This window comes from Bufo bufo, chromosome 10 (genome assembly GCF_905171765.1).
Source record: "Bufo bufo chromosome 10, aBufBuf1.1, whole genome shotgun sequence".
Classification (NCBI taxonomy): Eukaryota; Metazoa; Chordata; class Amphibia; order Anura; family Bufonidae; genus Bufo; species Bufo bufo.
Genome location: NC_053398.1, coordinates 63540423 through 63567350, shown reverse-complemented (window position 1 = coordinate 63567350; position 26928 = coordinate 63540423). Strand labels below are relative to the sequence as shown.

General features: G+C 45.7%; 1 long non-coding RNA gene across 1 annotated transcript in view; it reads left to right on the top strand.

Moving 5' to 3' along the window:
* The first annotated feature begins 14646 nt into the window (after nt 1-14646).
* Nucleotides 14647-26928, top strand: part of LOC120980549 — an 80669-nt gene continuing 68387 nt past the window's right edge. The window contains exon 1 of the long non-coding RNA XR_005774544.1: nt 14647-14771. This is a non-coding gene — a long non-coding RNA (uncharacterized LOC120980549). The remainder of the gene's footprint in view (nt 14772-26928) is intronic.

The window sequence follows — 26928 nt, the reverse complement described above, 5'->3', positions numbered from 1 at the left end:
CGGCGCTCCAGTGAGCACCGCAGCCTTATCTGTATTCACTGAGCACAGCGCTGTACATTGTATAGTGGCTATGCTTGGTATCTCATTCGCGCCTAGGCCATGTGACTGATGAACATGTTGTCACTGGCCTAGGGAAAGCCGTGAGAAGGCCGAGTGCCGCTGCCGTGCGGCTCTATGTTGTGCCATTTCTTTATTATTTCTACTAGAAGTTATGAATGAATTGCTAGCAGTCTGCAGTAAGGGTACACAGGGGTAGTAACCAGTTGGGGGGGGGTGTACCTGCACAGTCTAAAAATTTCAGCACTGATTGGATAGAGTGAGTCTGTGCAGGTACACCTTCCCCCCCCCCCCCCCCCCAAATGGTTACCACCCCTCTGTACCCTTACTGCAGACTGCTAGCAATTCATTCATAACTTCTATTAGAAATAATAAAGGAAGGGAACAACATAGAGCCATAAGAATAGATGCTCCAGAATTGTTATTACATGGGGGATACATGAAGCTATTAAAACAGGAATGGTGAAAGGTCCTCTTTAATGCTGATAGAGAATTTACGGCAGTGAGAGGGACATTGCAGGGACACCTTTCACACTCGTACACGGTCTTGGCCACTGTATGTTAATCCTGTAACCCTCTGCTGGGAATTACAGCCACCATTGCAAGAATAATATTGCTGGCTTTTGATTCTGCCGAGAGATTTGGGAGAGATAAAGGGAAGGAGTCATATAATCCCCATCCTGGCCTGTATCCATACATTGCTATCTGGAAAGATTTGTTCTGCGAATTGTTTGGAACTTTTGATACCATTGAATGTACTACGACTCCCATTCTGCCCTTTCTACAACTGGTCTCATTAATGACTCCAGCCCCATACGCCAGCCACATTACATCTCCTGTCTTGCACCCATACAACATTCATAGCACTAATCTATTTACAGTTGTTTTCAAAATTATTCAACCCCCAATGAAATTGAGTGTTTTGGCCAGTTTGACATTGATTTTGATCATTTCAGTCATCTTGTTTACAATTAAATCAAAGAGGCACTTGTAAGTCAGACAAATATAACATAACATTTATAATGAAATAACCACAAATGTCTTTTCTTAGCTCACATCATTATCAGTTTTATTCAACCCCCAAGTGACATTCAATGTTAGTACTTAGTACAACATCCTTTTCCAGTTATAACAGCTTTTAAACGTGAAGCATAGCTTGACACAAGTGTCTTGCAGCGATCTACGGGTATCTTTGCCCATTCTTCATGGGCAAAAGCCTCCAGTTCAGTCACATTCTTAGGCTTGCACCCTGCAACTGCTTTCTTTAAGTCCCACCAGAGGTTCTCAATCGGATTTAAGTCTGGTGACTGCGATGGCCACTTCAAAATGTTCCAGCCTTTAAACTGCAGTCGACTCTTCTTATTCTTTGGAGACAGCAAGGGGGTGCGCCTGGGAGTTCTGGCATGGAGGCCTTCATTACGCAGTGTGCACCTTATTGTCTGAGCTGAAACTTCAGTACCCACATCTGACAAATCTTTTTTCAGTTCCTTAGCAGTCACACGGGGATTTTTCTCCACTTTGTGCTTCAGGTAGCGCACAGCAGTCGAAGTCAGCATCTTCTTTCTGCCATGACCAGGTAGCGTTTCAACAGTGCCCTTTGCCTTGAATTTGCGAATGATGCTTCCTATGGTGTCTCTTGGTATGTTTAACATCTTTGCAATCTTCTTATAGCCATTGCCCTTCCTGTGAAGAGAAATCACCTCTTCTCTTGTCTTCCTGGACCATTCTCTTGACTTCACCATGTTTGTAAACACACCAGTAAATGTCTAGAAGGAGCTGAGTATCACAGTCCTTTTAAATCTGCCTAATTGGTGCTTATTATGCTTGATTGCTGCTCCTTGACATCCACAGGTGTTTTCAATACCTGATCGAAAACACTTGAATGAACCTCTGTTTTTAAGAGTGGTAGTCTTTAAGGGGTTGAATAATTGTGTCAATGAAGAAATCACAAAAAAAACATTTAAAACTATATTACAAAAACAATAAAGGGACGACAGAGCAGCAGATTATCGTGAAAGAAGCGTTCCTCTCTGACAATCTGCTGCTTTCTGGTGGATGCCAGTGGCGGATTACAATAGGTACGTTCAGGTCAGCAGCCCCGGGCCCAGCACCTCTGGGGGGCCCAACGCCGACCTGAATGCCCACATACTGCGACGGGACACGGGAGCGCATATTTCCCTGCCCCGTCGCCGTCCGCCGGTCACCGTCATAGGATTCAGGCCTAGTAGGCCTGAGGCCTATGCGGTAGTCAAATCTCGACGCAGGTGGGCGTGATGACGTCATTGTGCGCCTGTGCCAGGACGCAGCACTGTGAAGTGTGCGCGCCTGCCTCATCACGCCTTCCTCTCCTTCACCTGGCCCTGGACATAGGTGAGTATTTAGCTTTCAATTTATTTATTTTTTTATTTCATGTGCCTACTTTGGGGGACATGTGGGGTGGGAGCATACAGGAGGACCTATTAAGAGACATCGAGTACATGTGGGGGAAATTACTGTGTGGGGGCAGTGTTGGGGAAATGACTGTGTGGGGGCAGTGTTGGGGAAATGACTGTGTGGGGGCAGTGTTGGGGAAATTACTGTGTGGGGGCAGTGTTGGGGAAATTACTGTGTGGGGGCAGTGTTGGGGAAATTACTGTGTGGGGGCAGTGTTGGGGAAATTACTGTGTGGGGGCAGTGTTGGGGAAATTACTATGTGGGGGCAGTGTGGGGGAAATTACTGTGTGGGGGCAGTGTTGGGGAAATTACTGTGTGGGGCAGTGTGGGGGAAATTACTATGTGGGGACAGTGTGGGGGAAATTACTATGTGGGGGCAGTGTGGGGGAAATTACTGTGTGGGGCAGTGTGGGGGAAATTACTGTGTGGGGGCAGTGTGAGGGAAATTACTGTGTGGGGCAGTGTGGGGGAAATTACTATGTGGGGGAAATTACTGTGTGGGACAGTGTGGGAGAATTTACTGTGTGGGGGCAGTGTGGGGGAAATTACTGTGTGGGGGCAGTGTGGGGGAAATTGCTGTGTGGGGCAATGTGGGGGAAATTACTGTGTGGGGCAGTGTGGGGAGAAATTACTATGTGGGGGCAGTGTGGGGGAAATTACTGTGTGGGGGCAGTGTGGGGAGAAATTACTATGTGGGGCAGTGTGGGGGAAACTACTGTGTGGGGGCAGTGTGGGGAGAAATTACTATGTGGGGCAGTGTGGGGGAAACTACTGTGTGGGGTAAATTACTATGTGGGAGAAAATACTATATAGGGGAAGTGTAGGGGAAATTACTATGTGTGGGCAAATTACTATATGGGGCAGTGTGGGAGAAGTTACTATATGGGGCAGTGTGGGGGAAATTACTATATGGGGCAGTGTGGGGGAAATTACTATGTGGAGGCAGTGTGGGGGAAATTACTGTGTGGGGGCCGTGTGGGGAAAATTACTGTGTGGGGGCAGTTTGGGGGAAATCACTATATGGGGCAGTGTGGGGGAAATTACTATGTGGGGGCAGTGTGGGGGAAATTACTCTGTGGGGGCAGTGTGTGGGAAATTACTGTGTGGGAGCAGTGTGGAGGAAATTACTATGTAGGGCAGTGTGGGGGGAAATTACTATGTAGGGCAGTGTGGGGGAAACTACTGTGTGGGAAAAATTGCTATGTTGGAGAAATTACTATATAGGGGCAGTGTAGGGGAAATGACTATGTGTGGGCAAATTACTATATTGGGCATTGTAGGGGAAATTACTATATGGGGGAAGTGTGGGGGAAATTACTGTGTGGGGCAAATTACTATGGGGTGATTACTATGTGTGGGCAGTGTGGGGGAAATTACTATATGGGGCATTGCTATTGAGGAAACACTGTAGAGGCAATTTTATTATTTTTGGGGACACTATACAGGATTTATTACCTGGAGTACAATATAGGGTGTTATTATTACTGGGGGCACTCTAGGGGACATTATAGCTGCTGTGGACACTTGGGGTAATTTATCAAACTGGTGTAAAGTAGAACTGGCTTAGTTGCTCATAGCAGCCAATCAGGTTCCACCATTCATTTTTGACAGCTTCTTTGAAAATCCAGTTCTACTTTACACCAGTTTGATAAATGACCTCAATTATGTCTATTAGGGTCAGTATTTTTTCAGCATTTAATAATAGTGACCTCACTGTTAAAGGGGCGAGCACTGTGGAACTCAATGTTAAATGGTCGTGCACTGTGAAGGTCACTGTTAAAGGGGCAGCTACTATCAAGGTCACTGTTAAAGGTGTGGTCAATGTTAAAGGGGCGAGCACTGTGGAGGTCACTGTTAAAGGGGCGGGCACTGTTAAAGGGGTGGGCACTGTGGAGGTCACTGTTAAAGGGGCGGGCACTGTTAAAGGGGTGGGCACTGTGGAGGTCACTGTTAAAGGGGTGGGCACTGTGGTCGTCACTGTTAAAGGGACGAACAATGGGCAGGTCACTGTTAAAGGGGCATACACTATGGAGGTCACTGTTAAAGGGGCAGGCACTGTGGAGGTCAATGTTAAAGGGGCGGGCACTGTGGAGGTCACTGTTAAAGGGGCAGGCACTGTGAAAGTCAATGTTAAAGGGACGGGCACTGTAGAAGTCACTGTTAAAGGGGCAGTCACTGTTGAAGGGGCAGCCACTGTTTAGATCACTGATAAAGAAGCGGACACCATGGAGATCACTGTTAAAGGGGCAGGCACTGGCGTTTACTGTTAAAGGGGCGTCACTGTAGAGGTCACTGTTATGGGGGATACTGTTGATATCTTTTTACGACACACGATAACATGAAACGAAATAGATTAAATATACCCGTGTGAAGCCGGGTCCTTCTGCTAGTATCATATATATTCCAATGGTCTGTATAAGAATATAGCTATATTCCCCACATATTCACTAGAAATGCAATAACACACAACAATGATGCCAAAAAATATAAAATATTTAAAATATATATACATAGGTCTTGGTCCCACTTCTTCTAGACCTATCTGTAGAAGAAGTGGGACCAAGACCCATCTATATGTATTTTTTATATTTTATATTTTTTGGCATCATTGTTGTGTGTTACTGCATTTCTAGTGAATACTGTATGTGGGGAATATAGCTATATTTTTATACAGACCATTGGAATATATATGAGATGTTGAATTGTGTGCAGTATGTCTAGCTAATAAATGTATAATTTTATGTGAGCCAGTCATATCTTATTTAATGCTGTAAACTTTGTCAGACGCTCTGGTAGTAGGGAGCAGACTGTGCTCCATTTTAGAGGATTCGATGAGCTAAACCAATTCTGTAACTAATTCAATATTTTTTCAGCAGTATAGTACCTAGCACATTGGGGAGCAGAACAACCACAGTATTGGGAGTAGAAGCAGGATGACATTGTCGGGACACCAGGATGGGGGGGGGGAGGGGTTGATGGAACAATTGAGTAATCTAAAGTGTCTGTATTACAAACTCTGTGTAACAATGGCAGTTGGCAGCCGCCAGCGTGCAGCGCATCCTGCTATGTACCTCAGTCGAACTGCACAAAAGGCTCCTCCTCTCCGCTGCAGGCTCCGGACCCGCTTTCCTGCACTGTCGCAGGCGGTGACAGCTTCAGTTGCACCTTGTAGGAGCCTCACGCGTCCTGTTTCTTTACGCGTGAGGCTCCTACAAGGTGCTGCCTCGTTCGTGCACGCCTCTGCTTCGGCCTTCTCTCCAATCCCGGCCAGGCACCACCTTTATAAGGGTGCTTCCCTCCTTCCTGTGATGCCTGAGCAATATTGTAGTTTTCTACAGCGAAGGTTCCAGCTCATAGTTCCTGTGTTGTTATCCTGCTTCCGACCTTAGCTTGCATCCTGACCTTGTCTCTGCCTGATCCTCCTGTACCTCGCTGCTCTAAAGTGCTAAAGTGCTCTATGATTTGGATTGTCGACCACGCCTCTGTCTGCTGTTCAGCTTGTTACACCTAGTGCACCTGAACTATTTAGTTCTGCTGTTCTAACAGCACCAGCTCTGCTTAATCACTAACTCAGCTCTGCTTCATCTGACTCTGCTACTGCGCTTCTTCCATCCAGCGACAGCTTGCTCCACCTGCCTGTATCCCCAGTGCTTGCACACCCGTTGGAGCGTTACAGTTTGCTCACGCCATGGATCCTGCTGGCAAAATTTATACCAAGAGCTACAACGCCAGAGCCTGTCCTGCTGCAGTGTCTGAACACAATATCCGCCTGTCTGGACAAGTCCCAGCAACTCCTGCAAATCCTGTTGCATCATATTCACACCATGGCATAAATGCTGTCCAGCTACGTTTGCCTCCACGCTACAGTGGTGATCCGAAAGCCTGCAGAGGGTTTGAGCTACATGGAGACAAGTTCCAGTCTGACCGAGCGAAAGTAGCTTTCATAGTCTCTCTGCTCTGTGGAGAAGCTCTAGCCTGGGCTAATCCTATATGGGAGCGAAGCGGACCTGAGACCTCCAGACCTTCCTAACTATTTTCCGTACGGTGTTTGAGGAACCAGGTCGTACCTCGTCTGCAGCCTCTGCGCTCCTTTGTCTGCGTCAAGGCGCAATGACAGTGGGACAATACGCAATTCAGTTCTGTGCTCTGTCCGCAGAACTGTCCTGGAATGATGAAGCCCAACAAGCCATATTCTGGGAGGGTCTTAGTGACCGTATTAAAGATGAACTTGCGGGAAGGGATCTTCCTGTCTCTCTGGCCGCTTTGGTCACATTGGCCACACGTATTGACGTGCGATTTTCAAGAACGTTTCTCTCAAGCCGCAAGGGCATCTAGACTCTCACCTGTCTTCCAGAGGACTGTTCAGACTCTTGCTGCGGTCCCGCCTGAAGAGCCTATGCAGGTGGAATGCCTGAAGCTCTCTGACCAGGAGCGCCAGCGGCGACGAGCAGAAGGCTTGTGCCTCTACTGTGGCGAAAAGGGTCACGTTGTTCGTACCTGTCCCCAGAAGGCGGAAAACTTCTGCGCCTAGGCTCTATGGGAGAAGTGACCCTAGGTGAAAGAGACAATTCTCCCAAACTTCTTGTTCCTGTTGTCTTGTCCTCTAGGAAAACCAGTATATCTGTACCTGCCTTCCTGGATTCCGGCGCAGCCGGAAATTTTGTTAATCAAGCCCTGGTGACCCAGTGCCAGTTATTCACTACTCATCTGGCGAAGCCTCTGGTGGCAACTATTGTAAATGGACAACCCCTGCCCAGACCTATTCAGTTTATCACTGCTCCTGTTAAACTCCAAGTCGGGGTGCTACATTCTGAAGAAATATCTTTCTATGTCCTGCCGGATTCCACGGACCCAGTGCTTCTGGGATTGCCCTGGCTACAGCAGCATTCTCCCGTCTTAGACTGCCGTATGGGGGATATTCTCCGCTGGGCTCCTCAGTGCCATTCTTCCTGTCTGTCGGTGGTTCGCCCAACGTCTCCTCGTCTGGTCCTTATGAAACTGTCTGGTCTGCCTCCGCAATATGTGGCATATGAGGACTTTTCTGTAAGAAGAGGGCTGAGACTTTACCACCTCATCGGTCATATCACTGCCCGATCGATCTTCTACCTGGGACTTCTCCACCTCGGCGAAGGGTTTATCCATTATCTCTGCCCGAAACTCAGGCTATAGTATGTTAAGGAAAACCTCCAGAGGTTTCTCGAAAGTCTCGAAAGTCTACCTGTCCGACGGGAGCCGGTTTCTTCTTCGTGGCCAAGAAAGGCGGGTCACTCCGTCCGTGCATAGATTATCGTTGGCTGAAGAAGATCATGGTCAAGAACAAGTACCCTCTGCCTCTGATTTCTGAACTGTTCGACTGTGTCCAAGCGCCCAGATATTTTCTAAGTTGGATCTGCATGGTGCATATAACCTGATCCGAATCCATGAAGGCAACGAGTGGAAGACGGCGTTCAATACCCGTGATGGCCACTATGAGTACCTGGTCATGCCGTTCGGCCTATGCAACGCTCCTGCAGTTTTTCAAGAATTTGTGAACGATATCTTCTGGGACCTGTTATACAACTGTGTAGTGGTGTATCTCGATGATATTCTCATCTATTCCCCCGACTTGACCACTCACAGGAAGCAAGTACGCCTGTTTTTGCAGCGATTAAGGGAAAATGGTCTGTACGCTAAGCTCAAAAAATGTGTCTTTGAGCAGTCCACCTTACCCTTCCTGGGATACATTGTTTCCTGGTCTGGTCTGCAAATGGACCCTCAGCTGTTGCAAAACTACAACTCCCAGCATGCCCGCACAGCCAAAGGCTGGAGATGTCCCTGGATGTAAGAGATATGTTCTGCTGTATTCTCCTCCATGTCTTTTTTATTATAATTATATGTATTTTAAATTTGGCGACAAAATTTTTCAGTTTAGGACCCAATTTGGGGAGTTTTTTTTAGTCTGAAGATGTCATATGGCCTAGGAAGAGACTGTGGCGCTCACGAAGCACCGCAGCCTCTTCATACAAAAAAAAAAAAACTAAAATGGAGGGAGGAGCCCAAGTTGGGTAGACAGCCCCGGGCCTATCATGCACTTAATCCGCCCCTGGTGATCTCCTCCATCCCTAATGCCATCGCTCTTCCCCATACAGACTAGTTGTTTGCCAACTGCAGATTCTGTTTACACAGCACGATCTGCTGTCAGCAAATGTCAATATTTTTGTACTCACAAATGATTGGATTACCTGATGAACAAGCTTTTCGCTCATTCGTTGGATAATCGGCGGTTCATTTACACCACCAGATAATTGATAACGAGCATTCTTATGAACACTCTTTAGCGATTATCTTTAAGATTCTCAGTCCATGTAAAGGGCCCTTAAAGGGGTATTATGGTTACCATAAATATAATTTATGTTTTAGACTAATTCATCATCAATTACATAGTATATAAGGCTGAAAACAGACATTTGTCCATCCAGTTCGGCATGTTATCCTGCAAGTTGATCCAGAGGAAGTAAAAAAAAAAAAACTGTGAGGTAGAAGCCAATTTTCCCCAATTTAGGCCTCATGCACACGACCGTTTGTTTTTGCAGTCCGCAAAAATGGGGTCCGTAGGTCCGTGATCCTTGTCCGTTTTTTCTTCCGTGGGTCTTCCTTGATTTTTTTAGGATCCACGGACATGAAGGAAAAAGTCGTTTTGGTGTCCGCCTGGCCGTGTGGAGCCAAACGGATCCGTCCTGACTTACAATGCAAGTCAATGGGGACGGATCCGTTTGACTTTGACACAATATGGTGCAATTGCAAACGGATCCGTCCCCCATTGACTTTCAATGTAAAGTCAGGAGTCCCTATTAATATACCATCGGATCAGAGTTTTCTCCAATCCGATGGTATATTTTAACTTGAAGCGTCCCCATCACCATGGGAACGCCTCTGTTAGAATATACCACCGGATTTGAGTTAGATCGTGAAACTCAGATCCGACAGTATATTCTAACACAGAGGCGTTCCCATAGTGGTGGGGACGCTTCAAGTTCTTAGAATATACTAAGAACTGTGTACATGCCTGCCACACCTGAGGGGTTAATTGTGCGTATCATAGCCCCCTGTAAGAGAACAGGTGCTGCCAGGCAGGAGGGGGCAGACCCCCCTCCCCTGTATTTAACTCATTGGTGGCCAGTGCGGCCCCCCTCCCTCCCCTGTATTTAACTCATTGGTGGCTAGTGCGGCCTCCCCTCTTCCCCCCCCCTAATTAAAATCACCCCCGCCCATCATTGGTGGCCAGTGCGGCCTCCCCTCTCCCCCCTAATTAAAATCACCCCCCCATCATTGATTCTGGCACCTGGGGGGGAGGGGGGTTGGCACCTGATACTGGCACCTGGGGGGGGAGGGAGAGAGGCACTTGATACTGGCACTTTTTTTGTGGGGGGGGAGATGGCACTATGATACTGGGACATGGGGGGGGAGAGGCACTTGATACTGACACCTGGGGGGGGGGAGATGGCACTATGATACTGGGACATGGGGGGGAGGAGAGAGGCACTTGATACTGACACCTGGGGGGGAGGGGGAGTTGGCACCTGATACTGGCACATGGGGGGGGGGGGAGAGGCACCTGATACTGGCACCTGGGGGGGGAGGGGGGTTGGCACCTGATACTGGCACCTGGGGGGGGGAAGGCACCTGATACTGGCACATGATGGGGGGGGGCATCTATGGGGACACTTACTGGCACATTATTGGGGGGCATTATGGGGGACACTAGGCCGGCAGCCTATCAGAGGCCGGACACTGAGGGGCATCTACTGGGGCACTATATATGGGGCATTTTATACTGGTACATTATGGGGCTCACTAGCAGGAAGGGGGGAGAGGAGCACTATGGGGGAATTTGCTGGGGGCACTATATAGGGGTATTTTATACTGGGACATTATGGGGGCACTATGGGGACATTAGCTCAACTAGAGGCATTACAAGGGGGTATTTTTGCACTGTCGCAATATAAGGAGAATTATTACTACGGGGGGGGGGGGGGCATTATAGTGGGCTTTATTACTCCCCCATGGTATGACCCCCTAGTAGCAGCACCAGCCTCCCCCTGCTCTGCTATCCCTCTGCCCCTTCTCCAAATCCTTATTATGAAATCTTTCTCATTAGGATAAAGCACAACATCAGCTCCGCCGAGCCCCCGGCCAAAGTGTTGAAGTGGTGTCCGAGATCCCCAAGGGCCAAGTAACTGTAAGTTTTCATATGAAATATGTTTATGTTATACACATATAGCCTACACTGTGCCACACAATATACAGTATACCGCTACACTGTGCCAAAGGAGTGAGGTTTACACAGGAGGAGGGAGGTGCGAAGCGCGCTGGGGGGGCCCTTACAAATATTTGCTGTGGGGCCCAGTCACTTCTAGTTACGCCCCTGCTAGGGATTGTAGTCTTTGGGTACTTTCACACTAGCGGCACGGACCTCCGGCAGGCTGTTCCGGCGGGTGAATAGCATGTCGGATCCGTCCTGCCGCTAGTGCACACGTGCCCCCGGACTACCGCTCGGGCACCAGTGGCAGGACGGATCCGACAGGCTGTTCACCCACTGGAACAGCCTGCCGGAGTCCCTTGCCGCTAGTGTGAAACTAGCCTTTGAAGTTTTGTGAGGAAAGATCAGGCACCATGACACTGCAGGGTAAATTGAAACTCTGGTTATATGTATAGGTATGGGTTCTGGTTGGATCACAGCTTGCCTTAATGCAGTTTCTCAAATGTACTTTACCAGAATTCCCCTTTAAGTTAATTACAATCACCCAAGCACTTTATGTAATTGCATTGCTTTTTCTTAAAAAAAAGTGGGAAAGGGTTAATGTAAACAGTTTGTGTGTCGAAACTGTATTTTGTTACTTTGTGGCTGTACCTTTAACCAAATGTGCTTTGTAATGCTGATATGTATGGGATCCCAGTTCTTCATTAAGTACATGTGACTAAGTGGAGTTGCTGACTTGCCTGATAAAAAGGGATGTTTTCCGCCATTGGGTGGTTAGTTTTTAATGTACCTGCTGTCAACTAAAGAGAGACAGACCATTTGGATTGACCACATTGAGTCTAGAGAAAGATTCCTCTCAATATAACTCATGTTGGTGGTGGTCCCTGACACTTTTGAATTTGATGTTGGGGTGCATACTTACGCATATATACATATGGATATCCTCCTTTTTCTTTACAGATATCTACCTCTCTTACGTATGATATGCGCGTGTGATACATCAAGGATGGCATAGGATAAAGCTCAAGACACCTATACCTCAACCTCCCCCGCCGAGATCGCTTCACAAGATGTGATGATAGCTTCCTGGTCCCCAAAAGGATGACACCGGGGCTCCAATATATGCAGGAAGTCTTTTATTAGTTCAGCTCGACGCGTTTCGGGAATAAATCCCTTTTTCAAGAGCATATACATATAACAGAAAAGGACGAACTTATATAGGGAAATACAAACACATGATATGGGGGTCATCATCCTTAGGGGAGGGGAGCAAAGGCCAAAGAATGATGTCATTTCCTGTCCATTGTTGTATCCATTAGACATAATGATAAAATCAATACATTCAATAATCTTATGTTCACTCTTTATCCAAAGTGTCCAGTGGATTTGTAAATAAAGAATACTTATGTAGCCATACCTAAAAACTGAAGAAAAATGGAACCGGAAGTGGTCATGTCTTGCGTTCCACCATGGAACGCAAAAGTTTTCCTGATGTGTATCTCACCGTAGAACACAGTGTTGGGCCTAAATTAATAAATGGAAGATGAGCTATTATTGTCCAGAAGCCGATGCGCTCAAATTAGGAGCGCATCGTCTGAGACTGCTGTTCGTATGAGGCCTGACAAAGTGAAAACGCTCCTATGCGTTCTGTCTCCTTTTTTCTCTAGAGCGCAATTTAGCTGGGGGCGCCGGAACCGTGCGGTTTTAAAAAAAAATAACTTGGTTAAGTGGCCGGCGGCGCCCCTCATGCTGCGCCGCCGCTCTAGTAAGCAGCACCGGCGCTTCCATAGAGTCCTTAGGGGCCCCCCGCGCCGGCCCACAACTAACTATAGGCAGGACACGTGTCACACGGAGATGAGCGCTTCCATTGTGGAAGCGCTCATCTCCAGTCATCTGTATCACCGTCCACAGGATAGCGATACAGATGGCTGTGCAGCAGGGCAGGGGAGGGAGAGGTGTGTCCCTTCCCCTTCCTCTGATCGCGCCGCCTGAGCCGCACAGCGCGGGACACAGGCCGGAAGAGGCAAGTATAAGTGATAGGGGGGCCCTATGGCTACTGGCACATGATAGGGGGGCCCTATGACTACTGGCACATGTTGATGGGGGGGCTCTGGCTACTGGCACATGATATAGGGGGGGCTCTGGCTACTGGCACATGATATAGGGGGGGCTCTGGCTACTGGCACATGATATAGGGGGGCTCTGGCTACTGGCACATGATATAGGGGGGGCTCTGGCTACTGGCACATGATATAGGGGGGGCTCTGGCTACTGGCACATGATATAGGGGGGGCTCTGGCTACTGGCACATGATATGGGGGGCTCTTGTTACTGACACATCATGGTGGGGGGGCTCTTATTACTGGCACATGATTGGGGGGCATCTATGAGGGCACATTTTACTGGCACATTATTGGGGGACATCTATGGGGGCACTTATTACTGGCACATTGGGGGCACTTCTTCATGGCACATTATTGGTGGGCACTATAGGGGCATCTACTGAGGCCACAAAGAACGGCTATTTTATATGGGGGCTCTGTATAGGGGCATTTTATACTGGGACACATTGTGGTGGGTACTATGGGGAAGGGGGGAGAGGACTACTATGGGGTCATCTACGGGGGCACTGAGAAGGGGTATTTTATACTTACAAATTATGGGGGACACTGAGGGCATCTACTGGGGCACTATATATGGGGCATTTTATACTGGTACATTATGGGGGGCACTAGGAGGGAGGGGGGAGAGGAGCACTATGGGGGCATTTACTGGGGCACTATATAGGGGTATTTTATACTGGCACATTATGGGGGCACTATGGGGACATTAGCTCAACTGGGGGCATTACAAGGGGGTATTTTTTGCACTGTCACATTATAAGGCCTCATGCACACGACCGTTGTGTGCATCCGCGTCCGTTCCGTAATTTTTCACAGTTTAGCGGAGGTCCATTCATTTCTATGGAGCTGTGAAAAAAAACTGATAGTCCTCCGTTTTTCTCCGCGTCCGTGATCCGTGATTCCAGTCCGTCAATAAAATATAACCTGTCCTATTCTTGTCAGTGAAAAACGGAGGACGGACCCATTCAAGTCAATGGGTCCGTCAAAAAAAACGGATACACAACTGGTATGTCATCCGTGTCCGCGTCTGTTTTTTTCTACAAGACCTTGGTGCAATAAAATTACACTTTTCATTAACCTTCCTTTTTTTTCCCCTGGCAGACAAAAAAAAAAGGAAGACACAAGGAAACAACTGAAGCAAAATCAGACACGGACCACTGAAGCCAAATCACTGACAGTGAAAAAACACGCGTGTGCATGAGGCCTAAGGAGAATTATTTCAACTGGGGGGGGGGCATTATGGTGGGCTTTATTACTCCCCCATGGTATGACGCCCTAGTAGCAGCACCAACCTCTCCCTGCTCTGCTATCCCTCTGCCCCTTCTCCAAATCCTTATTATGAAATCTTTCTCATTAGGATAAAACACAACATCAGCTCCGCCGAGCCCCCCAGCCAAAGTGTTGAAGTGGTGTCCGAGATCCCCAAGGGTCAAGCAAAGTAACTGTAAGTTTTCATATGAAATATGTTTATGTTATACACATATAGCATACACCATGCCCCACAATATACAGTTTCTTCTGTAAAAGTCATCAAGTGTCATGGGGTGGGGGGGCTTATTGTTTTTCGCCCCAGGCTTGTTTCTTTAGCTATGGCTTAAGTTATGGTAGTTATTCTCTGCCATTCTTAATAGGGGGCTTTATTGCAACATATAACTCTCTTTTAATTTAAATGCTGAGAAAGGGGTGGAACATATGTGATGTCATGATGTGGGCAGATCATCTGATAAGGGGGGGCGGCAATTTTTATCTTGCCTAGGGCGGCAAAAATCCTTGCATCAGCCCTGGAAGAAACACACAAGATGTGAGCTTGCATGCCAAGACTAGATAGTGTGGCTGACTGATAAGAAAGGATCGAGGTACACCTCCAGAAGCCAGCAAGGCTGAAGCTGATCAGACTGCTACTTCCAATAGTGATTGGGGTAAGTTCCGCTTGTAGTCAACAGTCGACATCCTGCATTATTAGTTGTATCTGCCTGGGTAACACTATTTTATAGAATAAAGTGACTTGCTGTTTCAAAAATGGACTAGTTGTAAACGCCGCTCCCATGTTATATCTAAGTGACCCTACGTTCAGTCTATATCCAAAAATGAAATATTAATACTAAACATAGCAGATATTTGTTTATAGTGGATAAATGTCTGATAAGAACTTATGGAACAAGACTGGCAATATAAAACATTACAAGAGATTGTGTTGTTTTAATTTTCTTGGATGCCAGGGTATGGTCTGACATAGCAGTGTATGATGTGCTAGGCAACAAGGCATAGCATGTACTGAATTTATGCCAGGAGAAGGGAACAACAATGAGCAGAGACTTTCACTAGTCATTGTGATCTAAGTGAGTGAATATCAGCATCACAGGTAGAATAACCTTTAAAAAAAAACAAATGTACGGATTAAAATACCAGAATTTGACCTGCAGAGTGGAATGTGTGTGAAGTGAACAATTCCGCTAAAGGTGGTTCTTCAGCTGAAATTTATCAATGAACGATCCCTTTAGCTGAGACTATCATTGTCTGAAGAGAAGTCGGCAGGGTTTTTAATTTTTATCCGATAGTTGATAGAGAGATCTTTTGTTCAAAGAAAGATTATTCATGGTCAAAACATCTTTCTTTGAAAGCACATTCCCAGAAAGATCTTGTCACGGTGGGGAGTGGGGGAAACTCCCCACCGTAAAGTGGGAACTGTTACTAGGCCAGACCACAGGCCACAACCTATAGCCGCCCTAATCCTGACCCTGATCTCCTGACCACATGAGCGAACCCTGAAGGTGGAAGGGCTCATGCACTGGAACCTGGATCCTGCTGACCCTGATGGTCCCTGGCATAGGGGTCAGGAATAGGAGACAATCAGTTCCTCAGGGACACAGATGAACCGGAGTCTCCAGCTGGCTAGTAACAGGTGGAAAGGAAAATACCATATGCAGCAACTGGATCGGCAGGTAAGAACACCGGAAAACTCACTTACCTGCAGCTGCCACCACGACTGGAATCCGTGCATACGAACCGAAGCCCACACACCAAACAGGTCACAACACAAACAACGCATACAGGAAACCAGCATACCAGTTACTGCCTGGACCCCCATGCAGCAAGGTGCATGGCATCCTCAGGCAGCGCTGCATACAGGCTTATGGTTCACCCCTCTGGGAAGCCAGCCCCCTCACGGAGGTACAACATACAACAGGGGAATATCAAGACAGTCACAACACACTAGACATAAATACACTCTGGACAAAACTCACACCAATCAACAAAGGGTAGGATGGGAAGGAGACACTGGGAAAACCTTGATGACCACAAGGGTGGCCCTCACTGGACAGATGGTAAAGCCAGGAGCAGTGAACCACCGGCACACACCAAGTCTGGAGGAACACTGAGCTACAGGCACCCAGCAGAAGCTAAATAGCCCAAGGCGACCACACCCACACCAAGAACACACATTAACTCCAAGTAAACCAAACACAAGGAAGAAGCAACTAAAGGGGAATAGCACACACAAGCAAACGGCAACAGTCTGCGTGGCAACAGTGTCACGGCGCACACAGCAAAACCTGTGACACTGCCACAACATGCCAAAACAGCGTCACGGCGTACACTATAGGCCGTGACAGATCTTTCATTCATCGCCTGACTTCATTAGACATGTATGGCCAGTTTGAAAAAACTGTAATGACCAATATGGACTAAAATGTGTGTTCTGTCTGTGAAAAGATTGTTCCCCAGATCATTGTTTGTTCAATAGATGTTTAACCATCACCCAACATCTATTGTGTATGGCTATTGTGTATTGTGTAAGCAATTTTTATATATATATATATATATATATATATATATAAATATATATACACTGCTCAAAAAAATAAAGGGAACACAAAAATAACACATCCTAGATCTGAATTAATTAAGTATTCTTCTTAAATACTTTGTTCTTAACATAGTTGAATGTGCTGACAACAAAATCACACAAAAAAAATAATGGAAATCAAATTTTTTAACCCATGGAGGTCTGGATTTGGAGTCACACTCAAAATTAAAGTGGAAAAACACACTACAGGCTGATCCAACTTTGATGTAATGTCCTTAAAACAAGTCAAAATGAGGCTCAGTAGTGTGTGTGGCCTCCACGTGCCTGTATGACCTCCCTACAACGTCTGTGCATGCTCCTGATGAGGTGGCGGACGGTCTCCTGAGGGATCTCCTCCCAGACCTAGACTAAAGCATCTGCCAACTCCTGGACAGTCTGTGGTGCAACGTGACGTTGGTGGATAGAGCGAGACATGATGTCCCAGATGTGCTCAATTGGATTCAGGTCTGGGGAAGGGGCGGGCCAGTCCATAGCATCAATGCCTTCGTCTTGCAGGAACTGCTGACACACTCCAGCCACATGAGGTCTAGCATTGTCTTGCATTAGGAGGAACCCAGGGCCAACCGCACCAGCATATGGTCTCACAAGGGGTCTGAGGATCTCATCTCGGTACCTAATGGCAGTCAGGCTACCTCTGGCGAGCACATGGAGGGCTGTGCGGCCCTCCAAAGAAATGCCACCCCACACCATTACTGACCCAATGCCAAACCGGTCATGCTGGAGGATGTTGCAGGCAGCAGAACGTTCTCCACGGCGTCTCCAGACTCCAGACTCTGTCACGTCTGTCACCACTAGAGTGAAAGCACCGCCAGCATTCAAAAGTGACCAAAACATCAGCCAGGAAGCATAGGAACTGAGAAGCGGTCTGTGGTCACCACCTGCAGAACCACTCCTTTATTGGGGGTGTCTTGCTAATTGCCTATAATTTCCACCTGTTGTCTATCCCATTTGCACAACAGCATGTGAAATTGATTGTCACTCAGTGTTGCTTCCTAAGTGGACAGTTTGATTTCACAGAAGTGTGATTGACTTGGAGTTACATTGTGTTGTTTAAGTGTTCCCTTTATTTTTTTGAGCAGTGTATATACAGTACAGACCAAAAGTTTGGACACACCTTCTCATTCAAAGAGTTTTCTTTATTTTCCATATAAAACAAACTTTTATCAATATGCTAATGAGCCTCTAGGTGCTATGCGGGCGTCTTTTCAGCACCTAGAGGCTCAGTCTACCTTCACAAAATACCGCCCAGCGCGTCCCTCCAGCCCGGCCATCTCCTCTGGAATGCGATCCTCCCTCTGAGTCAGCGGACGAATTCTCACGCATGCGCGTCTGTCTTCGACGCAGGCACAGTTAATGTCTGACCGTGGAGATGTCTGTGCAGAAAGCGGTCAGACATTAACTGCGCCTGCGCCGAAGACAGACGCGCACGGCGCATGCGCGAGAATTCGTCCGCTGACTCAGAGGGAGGATCGCATTCTAGAGGAGATGGGCGGGCTGGAGGGACGCGCTGGGTGGCATTTTGTGAAGGTAGACCGAGCCTCTAGGTGCTGAAAAGACGCCCGCATAGCACCTAGAGGCTCATTAGCATATCGATAAAAGTTAGTTTTTTATGGAAACGGCTGCACAAAAAGCTATTATAATAGCATTGTTTGGTAGAGCAGACACTAGCGGATCGCTAGTGTCTGACAGCTAAATTTCTCAAAACGAGGTGGTAGAAACCCTTTAAGAAATGAAGGTCAGTCAGTCAGACGAAAAATTGGGAAAACTTTGAAAGTAAGGGCTATTTGACCATGAAGGAGAGTGATGGGGTGCTGCGCCAGATGACCTGGCCTCCACAGTCACCGGACCTGAACCCAATCGAAATGGTTTGGGGTGAGCTGGACCGCAGAGTGAAGGCAAAAGGGCCAACAAGTGCTAAGCATCTCTGGGAACTCCTTCAAGACTGTTGGAAGACCATTTCAGGGGACTACCTCTTGAAGCTCATCAAGAGAATGCCAAGAGTGTGCAAAGCATTAATCAAAGCAAAAGGTGGCTACTTTGAAGAACCTAGAATATGACATATTTTCAGTTGTTTCACACTTGTTTGTTATGTATATAATTCCACATGTGTTAATTCATAGTTTTGATGCCTTTATAGTCATGAAAATAAAGAAAACTCTTTGAATGAGAAGGTGTGTCCAAACTTTTGGTCTGTACTGTATATAAATATATACTGTGTGGGGGCAGTGATAATGAACATTTGTTGTAATTTACTTGCATTACTGAAATCATACATTTCCATTACAAAAATAGCCCTAAAGTGCCCCATTTTCTGCCTTAGCATAGCTCCCTGTCTTCTGTTTACTTAAATGTGGAGACGCGCTCCACACTGACTGCTGGTGCCCTCACTGCCTCTCTCCAATATATATATATATATATATATATATCACTGCCTCTACACCAGGAAAGCCCAACCTGCGGCCCTCCAGCTGTTGAAAAACTACATCTCCCAGCATGCCTGGACAGCCTACAGCTATTAGGGCATGCTGGGAGTTGTAATTTTGCAACAGTTGGAGGGCCGCAGGTTGAGCATGCCTGCTCTACACATTACAAAAAAAAAGTGACAGACACATTCTGTCATTTGGGATAAGGGATTAAAGATTATGGAAGAGCTCATTGGATATACTGTTACAGGGTAATAACATAATTATTGTAAATGAGGGAATGTTCACATACATATCTTAAATTCTATCATCTTGTGCAAATGGACTGTTAAGCTGACATTTTAGAATGTATAGACATTGCTGAAACCTGAAATGCAAGGATAATGATGCAGTTAAAAAGCTTCACCCTTGTCTTTCATAGTCACTTCTGCACGTCCAAAAAGAAACATTAAAGAGGTTGTCCGGGCTTTTTCTATTGATGACCTATCCTCAGATCGGTGGGGGTCCGACACCCAGCACCCCTGCTGATCAGCTGTTTGAGGAGACGGCGCGTTCAGTGCACACGTTCCATCTCCCTTCTCTCTTCCTGTCTGCTGCTGTTCCATAGACATGTATAGGTGTCAGACCCCCGCTGATCTGATATTGATGACCTATCCTGAGGATAGGTCATCAATAGAAAAAGCCTGGGCAACCTCTTTAATGTGGACCTTGTATTTCTGGTGCAAACCATCTTTTAATGTTGGGTTAGTTTAAGGCGTAGGAGCCCTTTAAATAGCATGTGTCTAATCAAGTTGTGTAGCAACTCAATAAAATATGTTAAATAGTTTTTTAAGCACTTTATGTTCTTATGTGTAGTGATGACCAATTAACACAAGCAGAGCAAGCAAAACCTTCTGGAATCTATCCAGCACTCAGCTATTCACTCCATGCCTGTACTAAAATATATAGAGGCAGCTGAGCCTCCTGGAACTGGTTGCCAGAACCCAGCCAATCATTGCGGTGGATCACAGGACCAAGAAAGAGGAGAAGGGTGTACTTTTCATAGTGCTGTATATTAATCTTACATTAATTGCTATGTTTAAGTGAAAATTCACTCACATCATAAAGGAGCAGGACAAACAAGCCACAAGAAGAAACCTGATCACGCCACAACTTCTTTATATATAGAATCCCCTTCTTCTCAATCATATCAGACCTTGTCTCAAAGTGACCACTACTATCACACACTTCTACTCATGATTTTACGGTAGCAGAACAATGCATATGTTTACTGCACATTACAGGAAGAATACACCCAGTGATGTCACAGTATAAATAACAATGGGCTTTACAATTAATATGTAGATTTTGATTGTGAGCCCTACTGGGGACAATGAGTGATGACGTTTGTAAAAGCTCTGCGGAATATGTTGGCGCTATATTTATATACAGTATATGTGCCTTAATAGATCTCAACAAAACTTGGTACATATACTTTTCGTGATCCAACTTAAAATACTGAGGGGTTGTCAAGACAAGCCGACAGGGTTATGGAAGGTTCTAGTAAAGTAATTTGTTTTTGATGCAGCGTACAGTTTATACACTAGATTGCCTCTAACTGCTGAGGTACTGCTTCTCACTCTGCCTCTCATCTCCCATAAATTTCGGGCTGCCTCTCATCTCCCTGCATTTGCTGTCTAAAAGACAGACTGTTTGGTGCCCATAGCAACCAATCACAGCACAGCTTTCATTTTTGCCCATAGCAAAGCTTTCATTTTACTACAGCTCTTCTCAGTCTGCCTCTCATCTCTCTTCATGTTGTCAGAAAATACGTTGCTTTTGTGATTCTGCGTGATAAATAACTGAGACATCTGATTGATCTGGACAAAAACAGAAACCCATTGGACAAGTCCAGGCAAATACAAAGAAAGTAAAATTACTATGAGTGACTGAGACAACTAAACAATATGACCGAATATTTAAAAAAGCATTTCCATCAAAGCATTATTCTCTGGCCCCTTAGAAAGGTACATGATATAGATAGATATTAAGTACATTTTCTTATCGGTGACTGTACCTGTTTGTTATCCACTGCTGTTTCATGTGACCAGTACTTTGACTCTCCAACTGACACAGTGTGTTCTGTGGGGCCAGTAAGTAAGTTTCTCTATTCATTCCTTTGTCAGTCTCTTTGAAATGAACAGTGAAACTTCCTGTCCATACATAAGACCCTGTGTCAGTTGTCAGAGTGTTGGTCACGTGACACAGCTGAGAACCTGGAGCGAGTGGATAATTCACAAATACTTAAGAAAATTTACTTCACTGCTGTTGGCATCGTGTGCCTTTGTAATGGACCAGAGAATACTTGTTTTGTGGGAGTGCCTCTTTAAGAATGAGCAATAATGCCCTGCATCTCCCCTCCCCCATCTCCGATGTTCCCCATCTTGGAAAACTCCATGTTCCCTTCCGGTATGGAGCCGGGTCCTTTCAAGAGATGGGTTGAGGCTAACAAGTTTAGAGCACATCATTTCCCATCTTGTGGTAAATGGCTTTCATCGCAGTCCCAAATTGATATTTCGGAACCTTCAACCCTTTCGGTTTGGCAAGTTCAACAATTCTGACACTTCCCCAAGCTTCAGATTACACTATAAGACAAAGCGGCCTTTGAATTTATAATTGTTGTATTACGCCATGCTCTCCTGCAATTATAACGCCTACTATATTTCCCTACCAACCAACTCTCCCCTTCATATTTACTAAACTGGGACTAATATTTGGGCCTTACTTTTGCATCAGAACAAAAAGACCGACTTTTTACACTGACACACAAATTTTCTATTGCTAGTAGAATCCAGGAAGCTGAGTTCAAGGTCCACTCTAGATGGTACAGGGTGCCTTCTAAATTAATTTTTTTTATACCAAGTATCATAACCTTCTATGTTAGAGATGCTAAAGAGACCAGGGTACTATTCTTGACATCTTTTGGGAGCATCCTGTGTTAGCCAGCATTTGGTCAGAGGTTTGGCATATACCTTCTAAGTTCCTAAATCACATAATTCGTAAAACTCCTGCCTTTTTTTTGCTTCAACATAGTGAGATCCCTTTACTACATACAGGAGGTCCATAGTGCATCATTTGGTAAACGCCGCAAGGGCATGTCTTCCATCCTTGTAGACACAGACGTCCCTACCTTCTGTAGCTCTTTGGTTTGGCAAGATACAGGAGGTCATGAGAATGGACCTTACTTCATCGACTAGCGGTACACATGCCAAGTTTCACAAATCTTGGCATCATTGGATCATTTTCCAAGGTTCTCCTGAATACAGGTCTCTGCTGCCCTCATAGAGGCCATGTCTCTCTATTTCTCCTCAGCCTCCACTATCCCTTTCCCCCTTTTCTTTGTTTTTCTCTTCTTCTTCTTCCTTTTATTTCCTTTCTCTTTCTCACTTCAACTTTGGGACTCCTTTACGAAGTTCTGTAGAGGAGTTGGCCTCTACATAACTTCAGTGCATCCACCGCCATTCTAAATCTACACCAGTTTCCTTGCTGGCGTAAATTTAGAACATTATGCCTAAAACAAGCGTCGAAATTGATAGATGAGATAAGCCTGGCGGCATGCACACGCCACGCCCCTTTTATAGACCTGGCGTGAGTGGGGAAAAGTCACAGATTGTGGTGCAAATAACCTTTGCGCTGCAATCTGTAACAGATATGCCAGAAAAGTATATCTAATAGTAAATGATCCCCAATGTCTTTCTCTCTCAATCTCCTGGTCACCGGGTTCGGTTTTCTCATTTACTTTTTATATACAATAAGAAAATAGGCATTCTTGCATAGGTAGCATGATAAACCAATCTGGATGCCCAAACTTTGTATCCCTGATTGTTTGACTGAGCTTTTGTTAAGTCACTGATGTAAATTTTGTTCTTTTTAACATTTGAAAATCTTAAATAAAGAATTAGTTTGTTTTAAAAAAGAAGGAATGGTAAAGATCCAGGACATCAAGGCCCAACAAAAAGTATAATGGGAAAGAGCCCAAGCTCTGCATCAAGAGCTGCAGAGACCACAGAGCAGCATGAGGCCCAAATTCAATAAGAGAGGAAAAGAGTTAATGCACCAAGATCTGCAAAGATCTCGGAACAGCATTATGTGCAAATTCAAAAAGAGATGGAAAAAGTCAGTGCATCAGGGGTGGCAAAGACCCTAGAATAGCATCTTTCCTGAAATCAAAAATAGAGGGAAGAGTCTGTGCATCAAGAGCCACAGAGACCCCGAAAAGAATCTGGTCCAAACTGAAAAAGATAAACAGTTCCCAGTACAGCTGGCATTCAGTATCACCATCAACAAGGCACGTGCTAGGCTGTGCTGATGTATTAACTTACAGTCACTGTGTTTTTCCTACAAGCAAGTTATATGTAGCGTGTTCAAGAGTAGGCTCCCTAAATCATTGCTTTATATGCCAGGTGGAGAAACCCAAAATCTTTTACAATTAACCTCCTGCCAGGGTGGCCCTCAATAGAGCAGAATAGGCCAGAAAAACAAGTACATTGCATGTTCCAGAGGTTTGCAAGAAGAATGAAAGTTATTACATACATTTAAAGCAAAGCTTGAAAAATTCGACTGTTAAGTGTTAAAGAGAACAGAATGATTGAAAAAATGTTGGCTGTTTTCTTTGCCTCTCTAATTGGGCCAAAGACAACAATGAGTATTTCTAGTAATGAAAATATCATTAGAAAATATTTATAGATAGATATACACCCATGCAATGCTGGGTGTATACGCTAGTAAATAAATCCTAAAAACATTATGTACAAAGTGGCAAAGAGCTCAATTATAATGCACATAGTGATGACACAATAAAGGTTATACTGCACATAGTGACAACACAGCATAGAAATAATGCAAAAATATGTTTCAACTCTTTGCAGTGCAATTTATGAGACATAGGTCTGGAAAAAAACTGATTTGGAGCTTTGTGAACTCACCCTCATGTGATCATGTAGTTTTTAACAAGCAGAAATGATCTAAAGCAAAAATAGCATGGTACCTAGTTAGCTATCACCATGTGATATTAAATACTTTTGCCTTAAAAAAAGACAAAAATATTACAGCAGTGATAGGGGCAGTTCACATCAGCATTTCACTTTCCATTTTAGCAATCCGTTCAAATGTGAGTAAAACAGAAAATAACAGAATTACTAAAATGGAAAGCAAAACTGAACACTTTAAATGCATTCCGGTTTGATCCGTCCTCATAGAGTTCAATAGAAAATGAAAACGGAAAGCAGCATTTCATCAGGTTTCTGTTACTTTGGATGGAAAAAAGGTCCTGTCTGCATGAGGACAGATCAAAATGGAATATCTTTAACCCCTTCAACCCCGGGCCTGTTTTCACCTTCCTGCCCAGGCCATTTTTTGCAAATCTGACATGTGTCACTTTATGGGGTGATAACTTTAAAATGCTTTTACTTATACAGGCCATTCTGAGATTGTTTTCTCGTCACATATCGCACTTCATGTAACGGTCACGTCCACACACACACACAGGGGGAAGGATAGTAACCACTGCGCTCCACCCTCACCCCTGGCCCTGCCTACTTGCCTCACGAGTCCTGATGATAGGGGACAACAGTCCCTTACTTAGGATATGTGCAGGGAAGACAGACAAGACAAAATACGGAACGTGAACGGAACGGGTCAGAACGAAGAGAGCTACGCAGTACAAAGGTCTGCGGCTGATGGGAGACCGAGTGCGCCTTTGGCGCCCCGTGACAGTACCACCCCTTTTACGAGGGGCCACCGGACCCAAGACTTCAGGCGATGGCCTTTCCGGGTGTTCTAAATGAAATTTTCGAACAAGTCTAGGAGCATGAACCTCCCTGGCGGGTACCCAAGATCTCTTTTCGGGTCCATACCCCTTCCAGTGAATCAGGTACTGTGAGGAATTACGCACTCTCCTGACATCCACTATCTTAGACACCACATACTCGACAGCATCACTAACAAGAACCCGCGGAGGCGAGGCTATTAACGGTACAACAGGTTCCAAATACCTTTTAAGTAGAGATTTATGAAATACATTATGAATGTGGAATGACTCGGGCAGCCTCAACTTAAACGATACCGGATTAATCACCTCCGTGATCTTATACGGTCCAATAAAACGAGGAGCAAATTTTCTAGAAGCTACCTTGAGAGATAGATTCTTGGAGGACAACCATACTTTATCCCCATCCTGAAAGTTCACCCCCCTTTAACGTCTCCTATCGGTCTTGAGTTTTTGAGAACTTTGAGCCTTTTCTAGGTTCGATTGAACCCGGGCCCAAACTGTGCACAGTTCGGAGGAGAGTTTATCCGCTTCAGGGTTAAAGGGGGAGACGGACGAACCAGAATGAAAACGGGGATGAAAACCATGGTTTCAAAAGAAAGGGGAGACCCCAGCAGAAGAATTGACACGGTTATTCAAAGCAAATTCAGCCAACGGAAGGAATTTGACCCATAATTGCTGGTCATCAGCAACATACAACCTCAAGAATTGTTCCACAGACTGATTAAGGCGTTCAGTCTGCCCATTACTCTCAGGATGGTAGGCGGAAGAAAATGACAATGAAATTTTACATCTTTGACAGAAGGCCCTCCAGAATTTGGACACAAACTGCACACCCCTGTCAGAAACAATATTTTCCGGGATGCCATGTAAACGAACAATCTCTCTCACAAAAATAGACGCCAGGGTTTTTGCATTCGGAAGTTTAGACAGGGGAATGAAATGAACCATCTTGCTAAATCTATCGACCACTACCCAAACCACAGTTTTACCCTCCGCCAGCGGTAGGTCAGTTATGAAGTCCATCGAGATATGGGACCAGGGTCTACTGGGAATGGGTAGGGGTCGTAGGTTACCAGCAGGGCGAGTCCTAGGTGTCTTAGACCTGGCACAAACCTCACAGGCTGACACGTAGGACTTGACATCCCTGGTCAGAGTGGGCCACCAATAAGATCTAGAAACCAGATCCTTAGTGCCCTCAAAACCCGGATGTCCACAAAAGGCAGAATCGTGACACTCCCCCAACAACTGGAGACGAAATTGTACGGGAACAAACAACTTATCTGTTGGGGTGGATGCCGGTGCCAGATGTTGTTCAGCCTTAATGCGAGCCGAGATATCCTGGGTTAGAGCAGCTAAGAAGATGTTCGCTGGTGGGATGGATTCAGTCGGTGCCTCAGTGGGTTGAAAAGCATGGAAGCTCCGAGATAATGCGTCTGCCTTCACATTTTTACTTCCCAACCTGAACGTTATGGAGAAATCAAAATGGGTAAAAAACAGAGCCCATCGGGCTTGCTGGGGATTCAACCTCTTAGCAGACTCGAGAAACATTAGGTTTTTATGGTCAGTGACAACAGTTACCCGATGCATTGCCCCCTCCAAAAAATGCCTCCACTCCTTAAATGCCCATTTAATAGCCAGCAGCTCCCTATTCCCTATGTCGTAGTTTCTATCCGTGGGAGAGAATTTCCTGGAGAAGAAGGCACACGGTCTCAGGTTAGTGAGGCTAGCAGGACCTTGTGAAAGGACTGCTCCTGCGCCATCCTCGGATGCATCCCCCTGTACAATAAAGGGTCTCTCCTGATCAGGCTGGATCAGAATGGGAGCGCTACTAAATGCCTTTTTTAATGTTTCAAATGAAGAAATGGCCTTGGTAGACCGATTCTCTAAATCCGCCCCTTTCTTAGTAAGGTTGGTCAATGGTTTAGCAATTACAGAAAAATTTATGATAAATTTACGATAGTAATTAGCAAAACCCA